The 24530-nt window shown below is 46.0% G+C and overlaps 1 protein-coding gene across 1 annotated transcript in view; it reads right to left on the bottom strand.

Moving 5' to 3' along the window:
• LOC111145303 (sphingomyelin synthase 1) overlaps positions 1–24530 on the bottom strand; it is a 260654-nt gene that overhangs the window by 38660 nt on the left and 197464 nt on the right. The gene's annotated exons all lie outside the window — the stretch shown is intronic.

The following is a 24530-nucleotide window of genomic DNA, read 5'->3' as shown; positions in this document are numbered from 1 at the left end:
GTATGCAGGTCCCTGCAGGGCGCACGGCCCAGAGCGCGCGCGTCGGGAGGACGCAGACCCGGCCCCTGCGGAGGCCACGTCTGTCCCGCCCCCACTGGCCCTAGGGACTGCGGGCTCCCCGGCTCGCCTTCCCGGAAGGAGCAGCAGAGGACACCCCGCACGACCGTATCACAGCCTCTCCAAAGGCGTGTTGCCTAAGCAATAACGCAACAGGACTTCGGATGGCTCAGGGGCTCCCTCCGCGATCACTTGCTCACTGAGATAACCTGAAATCAGGCAGCAAATCTGCCTCATTTACCATTCTAGCCGGTGGAGAAATGTTTTCACGTGTACATAAAACCCAGCAACCTAACAGATATAGGAGAGAATCACAGAAACGTTGAGCCTCAGGACCATCTGGTCCAACAACAAGCAAAAATACCAATGAATCCCTTTTTCCTCCATGCGGGGCATTTTCTACTCTTGTCCCACCTGTTTTTCCTTAATAAACATGTACAACTTTTGCAACACTTATAATTTAAAACAAGAAAAGTTAAGAACAAAGACCCAGTTCTATAACAGATCACCATGGTTAGTGAAATATGTCATCAGCAGAAGCCAGACCATAATTGGACTCAAGATCTCCCACAGGTAACCCCCGGGTGAGCTGTAGCTTACTCATCTGTGAAAGGAACAGAGTCAAATACCCCCTCACAGGGCTGTTGTCAGTGCTTTAAAAACCATACCTAAATCCAGCACTGAGAGGGGTCTGTTGATCCCACATCCTTTTTCTCCTTTCTCAATTCTTCTATCCTATCCAAGAGCTACTGTCTACTCTCACTGTGAAAACACCCTAAGAGTGAGCTTAACTTCTTTCCCTCACAAGGTGAATGTTGTATTAACTACAAAAACACCTGCACGGATCCGTAGGGTTCATGGCTAGAAATCAGTATTGGCAGTATTTCCCAAGTATGCCTTGTAGAATAATCATCTGATAAAATGCTCTTTTCAAAAAATAAAAAATCTGAATTAAGTCTGAGGAACTGCATACTAGAGCATCTTCTAGAGAGGGCAGCATGTATTAGTGTATTAGAAGCTCTAGAAAATCCTCCAGGAGGAAAATTTGGTAGCAGGATTTCTCAAATGGATGTCACTAAGTCTGTCCTCCTGGCCACCTCCCCAGTGACTCCCGTCAGCAAACTGGGAGGTATTGGCACAAATGAGACCCAGGCTCCGCTCTACCAAACCCCAAATCTGATTGTGGAATGAAGATGGACAGATGTCCACTCCTAATTTCCCCATCAAATAACAACCAGTGAAATGGCAATAAAGTTCAAGCTAACCCAGACTTTGCAAAAAGGTGGGGTGTTCTTCCTTCTGTGTATGCTGCTGTTCCAGTGCTTTCTGTAACGTGTCTGTCTGCACCCACCCCCCTTCAGGAGACCATGAGTGACGGTGGAAGGGCTACGGTCTTGAGCACCCGCATTACTCACAATGCAGGGGTTCACTCACATCTGCTCATATCTCAAGAAATGTCCCTCACATCTGTCAACATGTAGATGGTGGAAGAGAACACAAAATCTACTGGAAATGCCACTGATACTGAAAACTGCTTCAGAGCAATCTGGATGGTCAAGGAACATGATAAGGTGGGCGTTCTTCAGAAATATGAAACCGGAGTGGACTCTGGCCATTTGACAGGCACCCTAGAGGAGCTTGGGTCATCACTAGGACCAACCGGTGGCCAGAGGACACGAGCCAAATGGAAGTCCAGCCAGACGGTCCTGCGGGAGAGGAGATCTCCTGGCATCACACCCTGGGTCTTGCCCCAAACACTCCTCAGTGGATCAGCCCAGGGAACCCTGCCCACCTTGAAGCGGCTATGAGAGCTCGAAAGAGAGACTCCTGGTGGGATGTTGAGGCCCAAAGGAATGAACGGGCTTCTCAGGTGGGTTCCTTGCTTCCCCTGGCCAATGTGGGAAGTCTAAGTCTACCAGGAGGGGAAACCCCTCAGAACCACAGAGACCAGACCAATGCCAACATGTTATTTCACTCCTCTCTGCTGAGCAAACTGTCAGATAATCTCCTCTTAAGACCTCACCATCTTTACAACAGGAAAACAGCACATGGTCAGAGATGATATGGGACTCTCATCAGACTCACTCACTCTCTGTCTCTCTCTCTCACACACACACACACACACACACACACATGAAGGAACGCTAACCATACAGAACTCATCCAGCAGGCCGTTGATGACAGCGAGAGTTACTCCGAAGACACAGTGAGATAGGCCAGTGGCTCCCACCAATAACTAGGCCAACACAGAGTCGGCTCCCTAAGAGCCACGCTGGCACTCTCCCATCCCCTCTCCAACAAGTGCCACGTCCTCCCTCAGTCCTGCAGATGGTTCCCAGCCCTGTCCCCTCCCTGCATCCCGACACCACCGGTGTCTGCAACGATGCCCGGGAACTGGCTTGTGTGCCCAGTGCTACGAGGCGTGTCAGCCATTTGAGACGGGGAGCCAGCAGCTGAGACCCAACTCGGCCATCTCCCTCCTTGATGGAGCCCTCGAACCCTGCCAAGCCTCAGTTTCCTCTGGAAAACAAGGGTACAGCCTCACCCAGCTTCCTGCGGGCTGCTCCTGCCAGGAGGCTCCCACCAGGGAGAAGGAATGAAAGCTATTCACTACTCCAAGAAATCTGTCTTGTTCTCCTGGTAACGTCCTGCTTTCCTCCTCACACCCGACTGGGCCTGCGGTGACGTCTCGTGAATACGGACTGAAGCTGCCCCTTCCAAAAGCCCAATCGTTCCGCCACACGAGTTCAAAGAGCCTTCCAGATTTCACGAGAAAGCAAACCTTTGTTTCTCAAGCAAGCTTTGCAGCTTGAAAATAAAGGTATAGATGCTATTTTCGTGCAGATGATGCCAAAATCATATAAAAGGGAAAAAGGTCATTTCTCTGGAAGTAAGTGCTTGGCAGGTACTCGGAATGTCAAAGGCCATGGCTCATGGGCAGGACTTAACTAAGACCTCAGGCCTGGCCATGGGAGGAGAGGTGGGAGAATCACTTCCTCCGGGTCCCACACACTCACTTCAGAATAGAATCAAAGACACTGCAGCATTTCTGAGAAGTGTTTCCACATCTAGACCCAGAAGACTATAGGTTAGGCTGAGCTCAAAAAACTACCACCAGCACCTCCGGCCTGAAAAGCCATCCTGAATCCACTACTGGACAATGTTCAGAAACCATGCATAGCTCAAGTCCTTAGACTTGGTACTGAGAACTCAGAAGTCGTAAGAGAATAAAATCTTGATATTCCCCAGTACCAGAATATGAGCAATGGAAAAGGAGCTGGAGGGCTCGTTCACTCACAAGTCTCAGCCATAAGTAAGGTCAAGTCCAGTGAGACTGTGCAGTGTCTAAACTCTCCGGCATAGCAGAGTTAGCCCCGGAGAGAGACAAACCCACCATGCTTTCCAGGGCCGCCCACTGCAAATATTCACAGATGTCCACATGAGTGAAGGGCAGTCTAAGCGTCCTCTAAAAAAAAAACCCAAAAAAACACAAAAACACAAAAAAAAACAAAAACCAAAAACCAAAAACTAGCTACAGAGTCCTATAGGATTAAGGGCAAGGACAACAACACATAGGCCTTATACATTCCAACCTAGCAGGGGTTTCTAGGAGGCCCCAACTGAGTGAAAAATAAATGTGCTAAAACAATTTGGCTCCAATTCTTAGAACAGGTATTTTAAGCTTTAATATCATAAAACCCATCTGACAGTATGCCACAACACACTATGAACTATTTATAACTAATTATCAAAGCCAGCTCTCTAGAACCAAAAAAACAGGTTAAAGCAATTATCCTAGTAATGAAAACAAAACATTAGCCAAACAAAATAACTAAATATTTTATGAATATGTGTTTCTCCCCACTCCAAAAGAATCTACTATATTATCTTATTGTCTGGCGTTGTCTAGAAATAAGACGTTGTATTAACACAAAGCTTCCGTATCAATTAAACAATGAACTCAAGTTTCCAAGAATTCAAATGCCAGAAAATGCGTAGTGTACCCATGAAGCAACTGCTCAGAACATCTGAGTTCTAATAACTGCTCAGTACTTTACTCCAATCCCACTGCCTCAGTCTCCTAGAATGGAAGAATTTATTCCGTCTGCTTCTTGCATTAGTTTAAGGAATTTATGCACAACTGACAGTGCTTTGGGTAACATAAAGCAAGACATAACAATGGAAGAAATTTTTATACTGAATATTATTTATTCTTTGAAGAGTCAAGGAACTTTTAAAGTAAGTGCAATGAAATTAAAAATTGAATTTTTACAATTTTTTTAAGGCACAGTGGACCCAAGACAGAGTGAACTTAGCTGCCAGTTCAATGGAGAAACTACAGCAAAGTTCCAGATGTTTCTACCTGCTGATAGTGGTAAATCAGAGTAGAAAGTAGTGTGCTGCACAATTAGTCTTAGAAGCACATACTGAGTTAAACGTTCTGCTTCTTGTATCAAATCTTTAAAAACAAGAGAAGTAACATGGGCTTTATATGTGAAGTCTACTCTCCTAGCTCAAATAATCAACGCAGTCAAGATCAGAATTGGGGGAGTGTGGAGGAGTTCAGACCTCTAACACGAAACTACCTGTGGGTGCTTTGTTAATGAGCAACACGAATCAGAAACTGACATTATTGTCTTGAAATACACGAACCGCCTTTCAGTAAAAAGAGTAAGTCCAGAAAAAGGTCTTTGCATCCCCGGAACCTTCCATAAAAGGCAGCAGTGACTATCGGACCTTCTAGGGCAATGCAGTCCACTCCAATACTCAGGAGACAGGAGTCCAATTCTCCTCTAACTCAATCTGGTGACCTCTGGAATGCTTTCCTCCAAACTCATTAGCTTCAGATTTTTGTTGTTATTGTTGTTACTTAACACACAAAGAGTTAACCTAAATAGGCAGAATTCATAAAACTGTATTTATTTGAAGAGAAGGAATGGCTATAAGAGCAACAGCACAGTTTCAGCTGAAACACCTGCATATTAACTTCAATCCGCAGTGGAAGAATTTTAGATTGCTCGTGATGCCTTAACCTTTAGATGGTCCTTTTAAATTGCTATTACATGCAGCGTTCACAATTCCAGAGTCAAACTCTGAGTAGCAAACAAAATTGTCCTGTAAGCAGTGGCTCCCTGAACTGCCTGATTTTGCAGAGATGGGAGAAAGACGGGGCTAGGGGCTGCTCAGGCTGTCCCCTCAGTTGGTGCCATCCTCCTGTCCCCCTCCACTCCTTGTCTATTTCACCATGTTCGACACTTAGATTTCACAGTATCTGACACCTATTCTTTCTCAGCAGCTGCCCTGTAACTTAACGAACTGAAGAACTCCCTTTACGAGGCCCCTCCCTAAAATGACCCATGCAGTGCTCGTAGCCCCACCGTGTTCCAGAGGGAAAGAGAAGAGTCCTGGCTGATGAAGGCAGTGTGTAGGAAATAATAATAGGAAACTGGCCATGTCAATTTCATGCTACATATCATGGTTCTGTTCCTTCCTGGATGGTTAGAACCATGTCATTCATCCATTTCAAGGAGAGCCCTACACTACCAGCAAGACCAGCTAATCCCTCTTCCCATACTCTGAGCTTCCATTTGAGTCATTCTGGGACAGACTATAAACCTTTTGTAGCCAGAAAATTCAATGTATCATTTATTACGCCAAGAATTAGAAACCACCTGAAAGTTACACAGGGAGAATTAAATACAGTATCATACAACAGAATACTAAGCCTCCATTAAGACAGGACTAGATTTCTATAGCTGTTGTGATACATATGTATACTTTTGTCTCTCAACAGGCTAAAGAAGATAAGAATACCATTTTTGTAAACATACATGTATCAAAACTATTCAGAGGAAAGAAGGCTGAAGGCACATAACAACTTCTGTTGCATTTGGGCAATGAAATCATAAGCTAATCGCTTAATTTTTTTCAGTGTTTTAATTTCCCTAATAAACACATACTGCTTGTGTTTATTCGAGCATAATCTATGTTTTTAAACATGGATGCTGCACTGTAAGATTAAACACAGACGCTTCCTACGTCACCTTTCTTTCAAAATAAGAAGTGGGCCTGCAGATTTCTCCAAGTAATTGGAACCTTTGCCTCCTCTATGTAACTAACTCCCCAAGTCCTTCAGATTTCCAAAACATAATGGTCCCAGGAGATGAGGCAGACCATCTACAAAGATAAAGCTCAAATCCTGGAACCCAAGCGCATCAAGAAATTTCTGTCTCAGATACTTCCAATCATTCCAGAGAGAAAACAACAACAAACCGTTAGAACTAAAACTGTTCCATCATCTAGATTTTCAATGCTCATCTATCCAGGTATCTACGGCCAAATGTCAAAGACCGTTGGGAAACTCTGTCCTCTCGTCATTACAAGAAAAACCTTGCAGACCTCTAATGATGAGTAATCACTACGGCTTTCCCCTGGCGTTTTTCTTAGAACCCAACTACCAAAACTCTGAAGATGATCTACTTCTACTTTACTGATTAATAACCACCTATGTCTGAAACCAGCAGGACATTTTAATATTCATCTGGCCAACCTGTTGTCCTCGAACCCAGACTCACTGTAGCAGCACCCCGGAATGCTGGGGGCATCATCAATGTTTGCAGGGTCCACTGGCTCTCGCATCTAGCTGCTGTGCACAGTGGTGATCTCATCTGCTCCACGAGGCCTGGGAAAGGCTCCCCATTTGCTTCTGCTTTACTTTCCGCCTCCGGGATTTCTCTACCTTACGGCCTTGCCCTGTAGACAGTGGACCTGGGCTATACCCCTGCTCCAGTGGGTAGGAGTTTTCCTCACAAACATTCATCGTACACCTCCCCATTGTGCTTTCTGCCTATAAGGCCCTTCATACCCCCTACGTTCATCCTTGTAAGATTATCGCCTTCAGGAAGCCCAGTTTCATTTGTCTCTGACTCTTTTGAGCCTAACACACACTATGTACTTAATAGATGTTTGCTGAACATGTGAATAAAAAAGAATGCAAAGAGGGGCGTCCAGGGGATTCCATAGGTTAACCCTCTGCCTTAGGCTCAGGTCATGCTCTCAGGGTCCTGGGATCAAACCCTGCATCAGGCTCCCTGTGGGGAGGGAAGCCTGCCCCGCCCGCTGACCCTTCCCCTGCTCATATGCACACATGTGCACATACATGTTCTCTCTCTCAAATAAATAATAATTTTAAAAAAATGCAGAGATGGACCCAGTGATGTGTACCTCTTTGTACATCAGCACAGAAAAACCTACATAAATATAACTGTGGGAATTTTAATACAAAACTGAGATGCCAAGTACAGAAAGGGCATTTCCCATGTACTAAAAGCCAGAGTGGGAAACATAAGAAGCCAAGACACCGAGCCCGGAGGGATACCAGCTGTAGATCCTAGTGGCCAGGGGCTGGGGTTTTAAGATTCAAGGGCAGGGGACATGGCCTGAGCCCAGATCCAGACAGGCAACTGGAACTAAAACCTTGAATTAAACCAGAATCCCTCTAGGACTGGAAAAGTTGGGCGTGAGATCAGTACACAATAATGCAAACTTCAAACTCACAGGACTCATGTGGTGTGGGTTCCAAGCCAACAAATTAACGCAAATACAAAAGGCAAGTAACTACAAAACAGCACTTAGGGACCCTCCATCAGCAAGAGTTCACAGCATTCCCATGGAAGAAGTCATCTCAGCCAAGGATGAACAAGAATTGAAAATTACCAGTCACATGAGGAAATAATCCACCACGAGGGAGAACTTTGGCAGGTGCGACAAACAAAGTTTGCCAGACCATGAACTTGAGAAAATAAAGTACGTTAGAAGAGGCCATGAAGGGAGTACACAAAAGACGTCAAGGCAAGTTGTAACCTTAAAGAAGGAACCAGACCTAGCAGGAAAAAAGACAGGTGTGTTTAAAGAAGGTGCAGGCTGATGCCCCAGGAGGAAGGGGGAGAGAACAAAGGGTTAAGTGGGGCTCATAAGAGGACAAGAAATGGGCAAATGTGTAAGGTGTTATCTGTTTAATGTGTTTAAAGGCAAGGGACAGGTTTTTTTCAAACCCCAAGCTCATGCCACCCAGCAGCCGTATCGTCTTGGGGTTTTTTTTGTGCAGCGGGGGAGGGGCAAGAAAGTACACGCAGTGGATCAAAAGATGACGCAGACTGAAAAAAGGTGTCTAACTGAACATATGTGTTAGTTTCCACTGCCTCTTCAAGCTCCCCTGATATGAGCGTGCAGGGATTTCTGAAAAAGAGGAAATAGAAGAGGCGAGGAGAGGAGGAGGCCGGGGAACAGGTAGACTAAGTGTTGGCAGACCCAGGGAGCAGGACCTCAGCCTGGAACAAGGAAGGGTGAGAAGCCTTAAAGGGACGAGGAAGCTGGTGGCACAGGGACCTTGTAAGATGGGGGTGAAGGTGGAGCTAAAAATAAGGGCTGGTTGAAAGACCATTTAACAAGTTCCCTCCAGCTTCTCCGTGCATGCAGCCCAACCACCCCCCGCCCTTGCCCCTAGCTGAGAAGCCTGGACCCGCCTTCTGTGGAAGGGGGGATGAACGGTCGCCAGGGTAGGGGGCACCAGAAAGCAGCGGCATCATGGGGCCCCAGCTCTTGATTTCAGCTCAGGTCATGATCTCAGCGTCCTGGGATCAAGTCCCACATTGGGCTCCCTGCTCAGTGCGGAGACTGCCTGGGATTCTCTCTCTCTCTCTCTCTCACTCTCCATCTACTCCTCTCTAAAATAAATAAATCTTTTAAAAAGAAAAAGAAAGCAGGGGCATCACACTGAACAGGGACTAAGTAAAACAGATGCAAACAGATGGTAGTAAGTCAGCCCTGCCCTAACCCTTTATCTCATTGGCTCCCACAGTACTGGCTGCCGGGATGAAAACTTCCAGGCAGGTGAACCGATCCATGTTTTCTGAACCCAGACATTTTATAAGAACACAGACCGTCTTGTGCTGAAATCCAAACAAACAAGATTCATGAAAAGTGCTTCCAGACAGCATTTTTAGTGCTTCCTTTAAAATATGAACAGACAAATAAAAATTAGCAGATGTCTGAAGAAATTCTCTAATATGAAAGCCAGAGATTAAAACAAAACAGAACACAGAAGACAAAGACCAAGTAGGGAGGTACAATGTTAAGAAAAACTAAGGTTCCTATCCTCAAACGGGTGCAATGAGCAAAATGGCGCACACACAAAAAGGCATCCAGAGAATTTTAAAAAGAAAGCTCTTTGTGAATTCACGGTAAATACGAGAAATTCGCTATATAGTAAGTTAGAATAAAATCTCTCAGTAAAAAAAGACCAAGATAAAGAACCGAAAAAAAGGTAAAAACATCAAACACGGAAGCTAGGAAGTTCCATATGTGAGTAGTAGAAGTTCATGAGGGCACAAGAGAAAACAGATTTCTTAGAACTTAAGGGGTTGTGACCAGCCAGATGGAAAGCGGCTGTCAAATGTCCAAGAAGCATGGCTGAAAATACAAGATATGTTCCTGCTATTACAATTCTGTATTAACAAATTATCTGAGGGGCGCTGGGTGGCTCAGTCGTTTACGCATCAGACTCTTGATCTCCGTCAGCTCAAGTCCTAACCTCAGGGTCGTGAGTTCAAGCCCTGAGTTGGGCTCCGTGCTGGGCGTGGAGCCTACTTTAAAAAAAAAAAAATCATTCTAAAGAAAAAAGGGGAGCACGATCTTGAAGGATGCTCTGTCTCACTGCTTGTCGCCATCCTGGTCAAACTTCCATCTACTCCCATCTGCACCTGCTTCCAGTCTCCGCCCTCCACCTCCCTTACGAGCATTTCCAGCCCCAGCCAGAAGAGACCCCCGCACACTTCAAGCACAAAGACCGAGTTCTGGGTGTGGAGGACAGCAGGATATGCAGCCCCAAGATCGGCTGTCTTGGTAGAAGGTTCATCTTCAGGTGAAGGCAATCGAGAGGAAGCAGAGACAAAGAATGCTCTCTGCTCTTCTCCCAGCTGTCCCGAAGCTGGACACAAATTTGTATAAGTCTCCCCCACCCCTCCACCGGGAACAGCAGACATGAATCGGGAGACAACTTGGGACTCAGCCCAGAGGAATCCACGAAACAAAACCTGCATTCCTTTTCCCCGTGTAATTTGCCTTCTCACGTTTGCTGCCCTGGATAAGCTCCAAGTCTTAGAGCCTCTGTCTTGCCTCTACTCAGAAAATTCAATGTTCTTTTGTTAAAATGCTGTATTCACCCAGGTTCTTACCATTCTTTCCAGTCATTCATCCCTAAGTGCTCCCCTGTGTATACCTCATAACACTTTCATAAACTCGTTTGCCTTTCTCTAATTAATCTGTGTTTTGTCAGTCTAATTTATGGGGCCCCAGCCCAAGAACCTGAGATGGTTAGAAGAAAAGGGGATTCCTTCCCTCCCTGTGATATCTACGAATGGAATTTACTGCATTTTTAGTCGCACTCCTGTAATGGGCCATGGTGCCTCTTTAATACTATATAAATGCCCAGAATAAAAGCACCATAAGATTTTGATACATTTCATAGGCAGTAACCATTTTCCCAAGATTTCCCAAGTTCAGATTTCAAATATATTCTTCCCTTGTCTCACACACCATGAAAACGTCCTGGAAGGCTTAATACTTCAGTTCCTAAACTGCTTCTCTCCCAGAATGCTTCTGCCGCCCAAAAGTGGTTAAAAAGTCTTACTTAGATGTGCGCTGATAATTTGACTCAGAAGTATGGCCGTTTTAATTTATTTATTTAATTTTTTAAAAAGATTTTATTTGTTTATCAGAGAGAGAGAGAGAGAGAGAGAGAAAATGCACAAGCAGGCAGAGGCAGAGAGAGAAGCAGGCTCCCTGATGAGCAAGGAGCCTGATGCGGGACTCGATCCCAAGACGCTGGGATCATGACCTGAGCCGAAGGCAGCAGCTTAACCGACTGAGCCACCCAGGCATCCCTGGCCATTTTTAATAGTGGGGGCTCTAGAAGACCCACGTCTAACAGTAAGACTCAACTAATTTGAAGTATACCTTTAGTGTTTAAACTGGGGACTGCTCAGTTTCAGCTCAGGCTGAAAGGACACACCACAGTTTCCTGATTAATCCAAAATAAAAAATCTTATCTGTAAGGAATAAGGTTTTTGTTTTGTTTTGTTTGTACAGTACCCTGAGGATTAGAAAAACCACGGAACTCAAAACTCTTCCATTTCGGTGAGAAAAGTCTACGCAATCTTTTCTAAACTTAAACTTACAGAAATAAATGTAACTCACTGAGGTAAAAGGAAAGCTAATTTAGGGAACATGACCCCGGAGCATAACACTGTGTTCCAAAATTAGCAACAATTCATAGGTCCAGATAGGAGAAATCAAGTTCAAGTCTATATCCCAAAATAAATTTCTAATACTTCCATGGACAGCGAGAGGAGTGCAAACTATTTTCAGACTACAGAGCATCCCAAGGGGTACATTCGAGGTTGATGGCGTTTCCATGTACGTCCGCTGGGCAGCCTTTCCCGTGAGGACACTGCCCACGAGCCTGCCATATTCTCCCACAAAACGCTCCTCTGCCTAGCTCGGGCCCTGGACCCCATCTGGTTCCCTGGAAGTCAACAGAATCAAGGATCCTGAGAAAGCAAGTGGGGGTCTCCTCTACCTTTATTCCCATGCTCAGAAAAAGATGCATAAAGCATTTCCCCCCATCCAAAGCTAAACCAACTCTTAAAAAGTGAGTCTCTATCAGTGCATCAACTTCTCTCCGGTCACCATTGCCCATGACTTCTTGATTCTAACTATCTGATAATTTCTCAAACTTCCAGGGCCCCCCTTCAGTGAGCTTCTTTATTTTTTAAATTAAAAATGATTTTTCATTTGAGGATAGCTGACACACAAAATTACATTAGTTTCAGGCATACAACATAGAGGTTTAACTGCTCTGTAGTTATGCTATGCTGTGCACTTCTCCATTAATGGACCAGTGGCTTCAAGCACCAAAGTTCAGCTGGAAAAGGGCCTCAGAGACAGCTGTGGACTAAGGTAGAATACCACCAGGGGGCAGCAGAGAGTCCACGAACTCACACACCCAGGCACCCTTCCCAAGCAGTAAAGGATCTGGGAGACATCCTCCAACAGAGATCCCACACCCAAGCAATACAAGGAGGCAATCCAATTACAAGAACTAGAACCCCTCTGTCTTCTAACCCCCCAACTGACGTTACTTCCACCAGACCCATCTGATTCTAACGTGCATTTCGAGACCCTGCCATCAACAATGTGGCCGCGTCCAGTTCTAGGAAACCATGCTGTAAATCAGAGCCATCCCACACCTCACCCAACAAGACAATCGCTTAGACATTTATTCTTGCTCTACACAACAACTTAATAAGCTCTATTCTCTGGCTACTGTAACCTCATGCAACAAAATTAGAACCTTGCACATGATAACCCCACATCAATGACAACAGCTGAACTGTAAAAAACACTGTGTAGAATCACCTAAGTTGTAGAACTGGGTAGCAAGAGGCGTGGTGAAAAAAACCAGAAGATCTGAAAAAAGCACAGCGAAGGCTGCAGTTCATGCGGTGAAATACAAGGTTTTTTTTTAAAAAAACAAAACGCGGAAGACAGCTGACACACAATGTGACATGAGTTTCAGGGGTATGACACAGTGATTCAACCTCTTTATGTGTGACGTTGCGCTCAACTCCAGTGTAGCTCCCATCCATCAGCTCAGGACACTACTCAGTACCAGTGATTGTTCCCTGTGCCGACCCCTTCATGCCTGTGGCTCATTCATTCGGTAACTGGAAGTCTGTACCTCCCACCCTCCTTCACCCCTTTCGTCTATGCCCCAACAGTTTGCTCTCTGTTCAAATATGTTCCTTACTCTCAACAAGCTTCGAACGTATATCCCTGTGCTGTGTCGTGGTGAAGTACATTGTGAATGGGTCATGAAGTTTCCTCTCAAGTTCACCTGCATTTACGAAGTCTCTAACACTAACACAAACGTGACACCAAGTACGAACCACGGCATTGGACAAACCACCATGGAAACACTCGGCCAAACACTTCACAAGTGAAAACACAGGGCAAAACAGTTTTTATCTGTCCCAGATTGCAAGTACAAAGAACTCCTAAAAAATCAGTTAAGGAAAAGACTGTAAACAAAGATTACAAGTAGGCCAATCCCACACGCACAGCCAACCAACAAATGTGGAGGAAAAAAAATTCAATCTCACCAATGAAAAACAATCACAGCTACTGAGCTGCCAAAGATGAGAAAGAACCATAATTAAGACAAAAAACAAAACAAAACAAAACCCCCCAGCAACTGCACATTCTGTCAATCCCACCTCTGAAGTATCCTGAACCCATTCACATCTCCCTCCTTCCACACAACTACTGTGGCTCCACGCCAAACCTCAGGGGAATTCCTGCCTCGACCTCCTCTGCTCACCTCCCACCCAAACTCCCAACTGCATTCTCCATAAGGCGGCAACAAGAATTTCTTAAACTCTGTGACTCCCATCTTTGAAATCCTACAGTGCTTCCCGCCACTCTGAGAATAAAATCCACGCTCAACTGTTACACAGCTTACAAGATCCTTCCTGCCCTTGTACAGCCAAGTGCCGCCCCCGCACACTTTAATTACGGGAGTCTGCTTCTAGTTCCTGACGGCCTCAGGACCTTTGAACAGTCATTGCAACCCGGGACCCGGTCACCTTCTTCTTCACTCACCTTCCAGGTCTCCACTCCTACGTGATCTCTTCTGACAACCCTCTGTGATCATCCCCTGACCCACATCATCTCCCTTAGTGTCTTTCTGTCCTACCACCACAAGCTCCGTGAAGGAAGGCCCGTTGTATTTTTCTGCTACAGTATCCCAGGAGCTAGCACCGTGCTCAGCACTCAATATAAATCTCTGCTCCATGAATGAAAAAATAAATACTGGATAAGGAAAGCAGTTGCCTGTATCTGACTCTAAGAACACTGGTCTTAAATCCAGATTCTTCACAGTGTGACAATAAATAGATTATGCTCCTGAAAACTCATTTTCTCTCACCTATAAAAAGAGAATAAATCCATAAATTACATCATCAAAAAAATCATTAAAAAATAAATAACCTCTTAAAAAGAAATACAGCTAGGATTTTCAGATGGGAAAACATACATCCTTTAATTATACTGCTTTCTCCTTTCAGTAGGAAAAGATAATGACAGGAGCCATACTGACTTAAGAACTTAAGCATGCAAACATGCAAAAGGAATGCAAAAGGAATAGGCCATCCAATTGTTATGCTTAAGGAGAAGGTTCAAAGAGGTAGCTCAGTTTTTATTCTTTGCCACAGGCAAAGTAAAAAGAAAATCCAGAGTTAACGCCATAAAATGCAGAACTGAACGTGATCAGAGAAAATTTAGAATTTCATATTTACACAATGAATTAGAGTAAAAATATGACTTTCCCCTCCGAATTATAAACACAGTCATTTCCCACCTAAAATGAAGCCCTTCCTTTTTTTTCAAAGTGACCAAAATCCCCCTAGGGAGGACACTGGGTCAGGATGGTAAGAGTGTCTCAGTGGGGGACACAGTACCATCATGGGCAACAGGACACCTTACAGGCGTTTCCCAGTGGCTTCAGAAAGAACGAGAACGAGGTTCTTTATGGATAGACTGTTTGTTCATCTGAAGTCGCAGCTGAGGCCTGGCTGAGGCAGGACAGGGGAATCAGGCAGACCCGAGCAACAGGATGGCGAGATGGCCCGTCGCTAAGCACCCCTCCCCTAACAGAGCCTGGCCACTGGAACAGAGCTGCAGGCGTCGGTCCTAAACTGTGTCTTTTTTTAATGCCCAGATCATGGAATGCTCACTTCCACCCCCAAATTCTGCATGCATTAACAACCAAAACATTTGACAAAATATCAGTAACATGTCCAACGAGAACATTATGTTATCATAACCTGAAAAGCGGGCCCGGCTCATTAAAAGCATTTCACCGTCTTGTCAAATGACCTAAGGATGCAAACTGTGGGATCAAACAATTTAACTTCCAAATGTCAGAGGTTATTTCGGCATAAAAGAGAAACACGGAGCAAGGGAAACTATGGATTTCATTTGTAAAAGGACAAAACAGCAGCTGTGAAGATCGAAACTGGAAAATGACTAAGAATGGCAATTGTACCCTACATTTGGGGGGAAAGAATCTCTCGATAAGGAGGGTATTTAGGAACTAAAAGTGCCAAAAGTGGCTTTCCAAATTATTTCTGAAAACTACGTTCTTACCAGTAAGTAACAGGGGCGGTCAGGGGTGGTCCCGCGGGTGGCCACACCATTTCTGCATTGTGTTCCATGCCTATGTTGGGGGAATCAAGTTACTAAACACAGAACGTAAGGTCCTCGTCTAAAATAAGCCCTGCTCGCACCGACCTCGGGCACGTTCCAGAGACTCCCTGTCCATAAAGGGGACTTGGTCAGTTTCAGAGAGCAGATGACCCACACACCCTGGCAAGGGCGACAGGCACAGCAACCACGCTGAAGACGCGTGCTCAAATTCACCTTCTATTTATACTCCTAATGAGCTTTTCTCTTTGGTATAAACAGAGCCACGCTAAGAGCTAAGGACTGAAAATTGTCCATATCTCTAAGAGCCAAGTCACATCATGAGAACAAAACCATTTACTAATAAGCACGTACTAAGCACTGAACAGTGTCCGGGACACTCTGGGAGCCCCAGGAACACACACCACGCTCCTGGCCAGCAAGGTTCCTCTGGCTCCAATAGTAAACACTTGTTCAGCGAGTGAGCACATTGCCATGACTAGTACCTCGTGTATCCGCACTTACTCGGAACTGACCCTGGTGATGGTCACCACCACGAAGGAGCAGCAAACCCGTGTCCACAAGAATGGCAGAATGAGCCACTGAACCCGGAGTTACTTTGTTATTCCCCGAATGAGTACGAGTTTTGTTTCTACAACTCCCCGCTGTCCCGGGCAGCCATTCTTAAAAAGCCGTGAGTATCTCCCACGGTGAGAACCGAAGATCCGGGTAGAGCGACGCGGAGAACATGACAGGTAGGATAAACGGAACCGAAAGTACCAAGAGTGTGGAACAGGAGATAAATACAAGGAATGCATGTAAGGTTCAGCACGAGCAGAAACAATCAGAGACCAGGGAAGACTGTCGTAACCTTCATGTAAGGCAATGCGACGTTAGTTACCAAATCCACATCCTACTTGTTGTCGCAGAATTCCTAAGAATCCGGCTTACAGACATATTAACAAGTCGAGACGTTGGTGCAGAAGCATTCACTGCAGCCGTGAGGGCAGAGCAGAAGCATCGAAACTGCCTTCATCGTGACCTGGATAAAACAATGTGGAACCTCCTCACTACAGGCCACACGGTTATCGGAAGCCGAGGTGCACCTGTGGTTGCCAGCGCATCTGTGACACGGAAGTGTGCATTATTTTCATTCTGAAATGCATCTGGGGGGGGCGCCTGGGGGGCTCTGTCGGTTGAGCGTCCGACTCCTGACCTCAGCTCAGGTCTTGATCTCAGGGTCCTGAGTTCAAGCCCCACTCTGGGCTCCATGTGGGGCATGGAGCCTACTTAAAATAAATAAATAAATGAAATAAAGTAAAACATATGTATTTTGCTGTACAGATGTACACCCACGTGTATAAGCATAAAAAGTCTACAAGTACACACAGTCAGAGGCTATGGGACAGCAAGGCTGGAGACTGGAAGGGGGGGGGGTCACTTGTCTGTATGTGATTTCTACGCGATAATCATGTACCACTCTGTGCTTAAAAAAAATAAACATGACAGAGAGTACGAGAGGAAAAAGAGAAAGAAAGAGGGAAGGGAGGAAAGATTACTGAAGAATTCTCAAGTCCAGCCAGTCCCAGACTTCACCCTCCCTGGCCACCACCTCTTCATGAGGCTTCGGGTTCCCTGTATCTTTAGAAACCCATCCAACCCTGCTGGCAGCAGAAACTCTGGTCAGGATGAAAGGAAAATGGAGCAGACCCTGGCCCAGTGCCCCGCAGGCTCTGCTAACCCACCCGTCCCAGAGCTGAGTTGCCAGAGAGTGGAAGACAGACCTTCTCTCCTTAGATCCTCTGGAACTCCCGAGGTCAAAACTACTAGACATACATATCTGTGCCTTTTGTATTAGGCAACATTTACATGGTGGTTAGCTTGGGAAATAAGAGCTGAGATTACATTTAATTGATTTTTGACCTGTGGGTCTCAGCTGGCCCCAGTCCATCTCTGGGAAGAGTCCTCAGGTACAACAAGAAACCGACCAGCGGCATCAGTACCCTTAATGAGCAACTCTACACTGTGATAAACGGTCTTCCTGGAGAGCCTGCGAGGGTATGGAGAGACACACGTGATACTGTGCACTGCCGATTTCAAGCAAGCTTCTGTGCAGTCTGCATACAGCTCAGTCGTGGGTTCTGTGATGACTGTATCACAGAGAGATCTACACGACCGGAAAATGAGAGTTTGGGTCTACACGCCAAACTCATGACAGTTACTCCCGGCAACTTAACCCTCCCACTTTCCTTCTTACAGCTCAAAATTTCGTATCATGAACACTTAATATTTTTCTCACAAAAGACTGTAAAAACCAGTTGCTGTTTGAAAGGTGGATACCCTCCCCCAACACACACACACACATACATCCCATCTCCCACCCCACCCTCCCCCAAAATCCCAACACACCCCCTTATCTTCTGTTATCAACGGAGCCCCACGAGCTGCCAGACTGGCTTGAGCAGACAAGATCTAAATTACAGCAAAACCAGCCCCCGAGATCATTCTGGTCTCACGGACTCCCCAGGCCTGGCACCCTGGGCTTCATTTTTATGAGCTACCAGTTTCATCACAGGACCCCGGGAATCACGTGCCAGTATCAACAGCACCACCGTATGCTGGCTGAAGCAGGCTCGGCATAGAGCAACCTGCTTCCGGTCATTCCCAGAAACACCAAACGCGTGGAAATCAAAACAGCAAAGGTCAAGGTCTTCAGAAGCGGGTTATTAACTCCGGCAGGAGTTACACACAAAGTACAATGGCTTCTTACCAAGAAGGAAGAAAGTGCTTTCTAAAAAAGCAAAATAAAGAAAAATGAATGCTTATAGCTTTTATTTGCAGGTACTTTATAAGCTATAAAATTATCTGATTCTCTCAGCAAAAATTCTAAGTTTATTGTACCTCTATTTTACCAGGGGGGACGTGGAGGCTCAGGAAGGGGTTCCAGGTTAGATCTTTGTACCATAGTTTTAATACTATTATATCAAGGAATTATCCAGAATTTCTCATTGAGTTATTGAGATGAACAGAGCCAATAATCCACCTCTTCCTTTTATTAAAAGGACTTTTGTTGCAATTCTAGTGTATCAGGATTTTAAAAATTCATACAGGATTTTCTTTCAAATTTGTATTCTCATGTTTGGCCTGAAGTTTTAGAACAATCCTGTCTCTTTATTTATTTATTTATTTAAATATTTTATTTCTTTATTTGACAGAGAGAGATCACAAGTAGGCAGACAGGCAGGCAGAGAGAGAGAGGGAAGCAGGCTCCCCGCCAAGCAGAGAGCCTGATGAGGGGCTTGATCCCAGGACCCTGAGACCATGACCTGAGCCGAAGGCAGAGGCTTAACCCACTGAGCCACCCAAGCGTCCCCAATCCCGTTTTTTTTTTTTTTAAACATGTTTTTTTCAAACCATCAATCTTTTAATAAAGCAAGACAGAAGGATGATTTTCTTCTCGTGTCATTTGAATTAAACAGTGTAAACATCACACGTGTAACCGTGCCAACTCTGCAAGAAAAATCTGAAAGAACACCAAGAAGAAAGAGGAACGCAGTATTTTGGAGACACAGGATATAGAAATTATTTGAAAAAAAGATCACAACAGCCTTATAATGAACAGTTTCCACTATCCTTCGTAAAAATTACATAACTTTGACTTGGACTGAGCTTCATGTGATTTTTTAAAATTGCTTTAAATATAAAATTCTCTTAATACTGTTTCATATACACACAAAACACATACATACATACATATATACATATAAAATTCTATATTATTAATGTGCACTGCTTTTTTCTCAATAGGCACAGACACTCTCTTCTGACTGGAGTGTGGTCGTGGCTGCTGTCTCTCACACACACACACTTAAACTTGAAGCAGCCACAGGCCTGGTGCTTCTAGTAGGTGCCAGAATGTCCCAGAGCGGGTCTGAATTCTCCCTCCTTCCTTTGCTAATAACGGCTACCATTTGTGTGATCTTGGGCAGGTTACCGAACATTTGTTTCTTGTTTCCTCAACTCTAAAATGAGAATAAATACTATCAATCTCAGGTGGCTAAAATAAGTATTTTTTTGCCTTTTTGTTGTAAACAATGTGAAATGTAGGGAAAAGCTGCAGTAATAGCACAGAAAATGGAGGTATACCCTTCACCCAGTTTCCTTTCTGTGAACAACTGAGATGACCAGAGTGCAGTTATCAACACCAGGAAATGAATGCTGTCATGTTCTCAGTGACCAAGAGATGGACCTTGTTTACATTTCCCCCATGTCCCTGCAGTGTCCCCTCTCCTCAGTCTCCCCCAACATGTGGTCTATCCTCGATTGGCCCTTGCACTTCCGGGCCTTGACCCCATGGCCCGCAGGAGGTACCCAGAAGGGTATCTCTCAGATGCTCTCTCCGGGTTAGCTTGAGGTTGTGCATTCTGGGCAAGAACACCTCAGAAGCGATGCTGTATCCTCTTCAGGGCATCGCAGCCCTTCTTTAGCACACTTCTGCTGTGCGTGTGAGAGGGAAGGTCCGTGACTTGCTTTCTCGCTCCCTGCTCCCACCTCCTGGCGAGAAGAGCCGAGAACAGCTAAGTACTCCGAGTTTACTAGGACCTAAGCTTTTTACAGACACGCTCACCAAAAGCAAAGCAATCCTATGAAAAGGAGTAAGAATCCCTATGAACGGGTGAGGACCAAGGCCCGAGACGTAAGCTGCGGTGCTTGAGGTCACACGCCAGAGCAGGGTTCCGACAGCGGGCCCCAACCCCGTGTGCCCTACACTCAAGGGTGTGTGGCCCCAAGCAAGGATGCTGTCCCTTCCCTTCCTGTCACACTGGGGAGCAATGCCGACAGAAGATTCCAGAATGTGTTTTGAGTTCCTCAAAGTGAGGGGGCACTGTTACCACACGCCTTGTTATCACAAATTCTTCTCCCTTCCTTCCCTGCCACCTCGGGGGCGTGCTCATGGGTCACCACCACTGGGGGTTCCAAGCACAGGGCCCACCCGCCTTGTCCGCTCCTGGCCCAGGCTCGCGTGTCCACCATCCCCACCCTTGCTCCACAGCTGGGAGACAAGAGCAGGTTTCCTGTCCAGAGCCCAAGCTGTGGACAGACTTCTGTCGCCTCAAGCTCCATCTGTCACACAGACCATTCCTGAGCACAAGTCACACCTGTGACAGCGGGGGTCACATCAGGGAACAAACCGCCCAGGAAGTTCCTTCCACACAGTGTTGACTTCCCCAACCTCTTAGGCAAAGGCACACAAACATGACTGTGGTTCTGAGAGCCCCCTCTCCTGGGTCGAAGAGCCCCTCCCCAGCTCCTACCTTCAGCCCCTAGGTTCCAGGCTCTGAAGAGCTCCCAACCTCCACCCTAGACACAGCCATGACCCGTTCCCCCAAAACACATTTACGTGAGTCTGTGTGAACATGTTTACCTTATACTCTGTCCCTGCTCATTACAGAAGCAACATGTTCCCCTCATGCCACATTCAAACCCAGAGGCCCTTTCAAGGGCAGGCGGGTGGGATGGTGACCCAGCCTCCTCAGCCCCGTCCTTCCGATAACCTGTGCTAACTGTTTGAGAGGCGTCCCTCAGGAGTTTAAAAAAAAAAAAAAAATGCAAAACTAATTGTTAAATGAAAGAAGTGAAGGGGAAGATGTATATGTATTGTATCATGCCATCTGTGTAAGAGACACACATAAAATACTGCTTGAAGGCTTCAAAGCAGTCCCCGCAGACCAACCCCAAGGAGTGGACCTGGGCAGCGAGGGTGGGACCCACCCCGTGCCTGGGGATCCTCTCTGACCGTCTGAATGTGGAACCACGTGAATGTATCGTCTACTCCAAAGACTGGTTATTTAAATTAAAATTACAACAGAAAATGTGCTGATTAAAAGTCCTAAAGCGTGCCTAGCACAGAGCGGGCACTCAAGGGCTACAAGAGAATGAACGAAACAGTGAGTCTAAGCGGCTCCATCTAACGGGAACCGGCCGTCCAAGTAACCTACAAACACGACGCAGGAAAACAGAGAAAGACGCCCCCGACCTGTTCTTCCAGCAGAATCGTATCAAGGATGAGGGAAAGAGTTCAGACGTCATCTGGCAACTAGAACATTCTGAACACTTTCTCCCATGACTCCTGTGAGCAGAGGGAAGACACAGCCACCCAAGGGTCTGGGTACACGGGCCTTAGGGCCCCTACTGTAAGAGGGGCAAGACTTCATGTTTACAATTTACCATAAAACCACACCTAAATCCTGTGTGTTGCCCTAGAACACAATCACAGCGAGCTTCACACAAAACCATCCCCTTTGCCCGAATCGACAAGAAATAATGTGTTTATCACGTTACTTCACACCTCTTGACCCACCAACTCCTATCTGGGGGATTCAAGCACCTTCATTTGAAGGTCACACTCTAATTGAACCTTTCAGATTTACAAACTGGGGCATCGAAGTGCGTCACCCAGGGTCACACGGCAACGACGGGGCAGAGACCTGACCCGTGGGCCTCGTGTGTGTGTCCGTGTCCCCATGTCTCCCCACAAGCAGGTCACCACCAGCTCCCCCAGATGAAGGCCCCCTGGAAGCCCAGCAGGGTCCACAGGCCCGGGCTCAGCAACAGACCTGCCCTTCCGTGGCCTCTTCAGCACGTGTGCTCCGCGCAGTGTCCCGGTGCCTGCAAAACACGGAACAGCTCACAAGCCCCGTGTCTCAGCAGACTTTGTACGAAACTCTTTGTTTCACAAACAAAACTGCTTCTGAGCACTTCCTTAATTATTTGGTGCATCATTTGCATATTGGCTAATATACTAATTGCAGATCTGCGTTGTATTTATGTGTTAAAACCAGAACCTCTGTTTGAGAACATTTGGCTGACCACCGTTTTGACTAATTTAATGCTTGAAACAGCACAGCCTACCAGGTAACATATTCCGTAACACACATCCCCGCCCCCACCCCCCGCCGGATTTTAGCTGGCTCTCTCTTAACTTTTTCAAAGCAACTTCTTATTGAAAAATTAGATTGACCTATTTTCTATAAAGAATCCCTTGCCTAATAAACCATGGTTAAAATACCTGCACCAAAATTATGTCTGACTCTTACTCAAATGGTTGGTACTTTAAGTCTGTGTAATAAATGAACGCCTGCTCTGTGTTTTACAAAATTGAGCTGCCGCAGGAAAGACACTTCAGCTGGAAACCAATTTTAACTGATGAAATAAAAATTATCTTTGTGAGAAACAAAATAGACAAATTTTGAAATTGCTGCTGTAAAAATTCCCCGAATAGGATATAAACTCTGAAGAATCATTCTATTCCCTTGGGGAATTTCAGCCAATAAAATATTCACATCTAGACATTTTAAAAGGAACTGGGAAGGGGTGCCTGGGTGGCTCAGTGGGTTAAAGCCTCTGCCTTCGGCTCAGGTCATGATCTCAGGGTCCTGGGGATTGAGCCCCAAATTGGGCTCTCTGCTCAGCAGGGAGCCTGCTTCCTCCTCTCTCTCTGTCTGACTCTCTGCCTACTTGTGATCTCTGTCTCTGTGTCAAATAAATAAAATCTTTAAAAAAAAAAGGAACTGGGAGATCCAATGTTTGCACCAAGTTCTCACGGGGGTGGAGGCATGTCCACACAATGTCTCTACTGGATCAAAGACCTCCAGTTCCCAGGAAAAATTTCAGGCATGTTAGGCTCAAATGAATTCCATCACCAAGGTAACCCGTGCACCAAGGTCAAAGTGGCAGCGGTCATGGTCAGGGTTTGGTCAGAGCCAAGGAGAGAGGTCATGGGAAGAAACCGAGCGGTGAGACTGTGATGGCAGGAATCTGCCCCAGAAAGGGGTGTGCTTGCACCCGTGGCCCTTCCCCAAGCACCTCCAGCATGTGGTAAACCGTTCTGTGCATTTCTCCAACATCTGCCACAGCAATGTCCAAGAGCAAAGAAAAAGCCATGCTTCTGTTTCACAATAGGTTCCCAAGCAGCTCAAATCCCCCCGACACAGGGCCAGGGGACCCGAGAACGAACGTCAAGTCGGTTGAGTACTGACCCAGGCAGAGTTCAACACCTTTCCTCACCCAGGGCTCTGCAGTCGGGCCGGATGAGACAAACCACAGGGAAACTTCTCAAAGCCAGGCAACGCTGCCCAAGAGAGATTTGACTACGCGGTTACAGCGAGAGCAATCTGCCCTGGGAACTACAGAAATTAAACAAGATCTAGCCGTGCTCCCCAAGGGCGCCTTAGGGCTCAAGGACCATCGTTTCTGTAAGGTTTTCATTACTTAACACCAGTCACCAGGACGTCGGGTTGGATCTACAACATCCTAAGGAAAGGCCTCGCCTTCCACTTAACCCCACCAGCCAGGGAGGCCGCAGTCATACCTCTGGGTTCTCCCAGTAACTTCATGCCACCGAGGCTGTCCTCCTCAGGGTCCCTGACTGCCACCCCCTGAGCGCTGCGCAAAGGGCGCGGCTGCCAGACACGTGCACCTTTACAGCGTCAGCAGGGGCACAGTCCAAAAGTTATTTCAGGAACAAGAGAAAGAAGAGTCAACAGACAAAAAGTAAATAACTGGATAACAGACATGAGAACAAAGTGTTGGAGCAACATGATACAATGCCTGAGACTGGCTTTGAAATACCACCCTCCCCGTCCCAGAACCATAGTCACAGAGATCGGACGGCTGTCAACACTGGGTGATAAGGATAAGGAGGTCATTTTACTCCTCACTTCACGTCCTTAAAAATTGTTTGGAAAACTGCAGCAAGAAAATGGTTTTTTAAGCTCGAATTTAGTAGGAACCCAGTTTGTTTTTAAAATAATACATGGATATGCACAAAACCAGAAAGTACCCAGAAAAAAAAGAAGAAAAATAAACGCACCTACAAATTTCTGTGGCGCGGTGGGATGAAACCAAAGGGTAAGTCAGCAGATTCCACACCAGCACCAGCAGAGCGCCACCGCTCCCAGCACACAGATCTGTCCTACAAGCCTCACTCATTCACCACCAGTTACGGGAGCCAACACGTCTTGATGGCACTTACCTTTCCCAGGTGGAGAATATGATGATTTAACACACATACATATAGTAAAACCAGCACCTCTTAGATCACCTGCCCTTATGCACGACATTCCCTGAACAAAGTGCAGCCTGACCCAGACCGTGCACCCAAGCGTCACCCA

This window comes from Enhydra lutris, unplaced genomic scaffold, assembly GCF_002288905.1.
Source record: "Enhydra lutris kenyoni isolate GAN:26980312 unplaced genomic scaffold, ASM228890v2 scaffoldscaffold12, whole genome shotgun sequence".
In the NCBI taxonomy this organism is placed as follows: domain Eukaryota; kingdom Metazoa; phylum Chordata; class Mammalia; order Carnivora; family Mustelidae; genus Enhydra; species Enhydra lutris.
The sequence above is the reverse complement of the archived record's forward strand: the minus strand, read 5'-3'. Positions and strand labels throughout refer to the sequence as shown.